At 47.0% G+C, this 1550-nt stretch overlaps 1 protein-coding gene across 4 annotated transcripts in view; it reads right to left on the bottom strand.

Moving 5' to 3' along the window:
- The window catches only part of nhsb (Nance-Horan syndrome b (congenital cataracts and dental anomalies)), a 50731-nt gene that overhangs the window by 18597 nt on the left and 30584 nt on the right, over positions 1-1550 (bottom strand). The gene's annotated exons all lie outside the window — the stretch shown is intronic.

The raw sequence follows: 1550 nt of genomic DNA, 5'->3' as shown, positions 1-1550 counted from the left end.
CCCGTCTCTGTTGTGTCTCTGCGGGTCACCCCCGTCCGTCGGTGTCAGATGGTAGGATCCTGCCTGGGCATGGCCTGGGCCTGACAGTAATCTCTTTATGATGGGTTCGGCCACAAAGTATTAATGTATTAATCCACCACATGCTGGGAAAATGTATCACGTGTCCGATCTTTCTATTGCTGCCACCATAGAGTGATGAACTAAGAGAGATCGAGAGAGTGTGTGTGTGTGTGTGTGTGTGTGTGAGAGAACACTTGATTTAGTGTTGGTGTAAAAGCATTTATTTATACAGTGACATAATAGATGGACGTTAAAACAATGAAATTGGACAAAAATCTGGAAGCAAATTATTCTCAATATCTTTCACTGTCCTCGTCTAGGAAACGTTGTCTTCGTCAACATCCCCATGCGCTTGACACACACACGCAGAGCAGAGCAGAGAGAGTGTACGAGCACCCTGCCCGGTAATCTGCTGTAATCTGGAGCTCTGGCAGTTTACTGATTTTGGAGTAGAGCTGGCGGAGCAGGCAGTCTGCTCGAAGAGCTTTCAGCCTCCCGCTGGGGCCGGGAACGACAAAATACCCACCGTAAAATATCTGCACACACACACACACACACATGCGACTCCACCACGTGGTCTGCACGCGCTTCACCGCAGTGGTCAGCGTCAGCGCAAACGGTGGAGTATTAAATGGAATATTAAATGTACGGCCGTTCCTTGTGGCTTTCCTCGGTTATTTGCTGCAGCTTCTCTAAACAGGACTGCCGGGAGGCCTTTAATCGATTGCCGTCCCTGGGGTTGTTTGTCAGCCGCGGTATTGAGTGATGTATGAAACATCAGGGCCGGGTCACAGACCTTTCAGCTGCATATGAGCCGCATCGTAGCCTCTTGGATAATAGCTTGTCCTGCCTGGGGAGTTTTAGTCCAAAGCACTTCATCAGTATCATCTTAAATCACTCAAAACACACTTTTACAAACTTGCTTTTATGTAGGAATATTGCTCAATTCTTTTTTGGAACTGTATAGAATACAATTGCCTTCCCTCTGTTTCTCTCTTTATTTATTTTTTGTCTGTGTCCTCCTTTCACACATAATGAATAAATCATGCTACCCCCTTTCCCGTTTCCCCATCCCTCTTTCCCCAGCTGCACACCTGCACCATTGTTCAGCCGGCCTCCTCATTCTCTCTGTCCTGCCCCTCTGACCTGCACAACATTCATGTTGACTGTGTGCACATTTCTACAAGGGTTTGAGGCCTTTCTGTAACGGCTAGCAGGGGTGAGTCACAGTGTCTGACAATGAATCTAAAAGTCTTATTTATAGCACCCGCCACGTCACAGTTTGCCCGACGGGCCAGAGGAAATATCAACAACGTAACAGCAGGTTAAACGTTCAAGGGATTATTTCCTGGCTCTACACACGCTGTTCACCCAGTATTAACAGACTCCACTGATAGTGTGTTCCTGTGCTGCCTCTTAGTGGCGCAGCAGGAACACTACACCGATACTTTTGTCAGTGCTGCCATATGTTTATCACATAATTTATATAT

Source organism: Anarrhichthys ocellatus, unplaced genomic scaffold, assembly GCF_004355925.1.
Source record: "Anarrhichthys ocellatus isolate YVR2014 unplaced genomic scaffold, GSC_Weel_1.0 scaffold6, whole genome shotgun sequence".
Classification (NCBI taxonomy): domain Eukaryota; kingdom Metazoa; phylum Chordata; class Actinopteri; order Perciformes; family Anarhichadidae; genus Anarrhichthys; species Anarrhichthys ocellatus.
The sequence above is the reverse complement of the archived record's forward strand: the minus strand, read 5'-3'. Positions and strand labels throughout refer to the sequence as shown.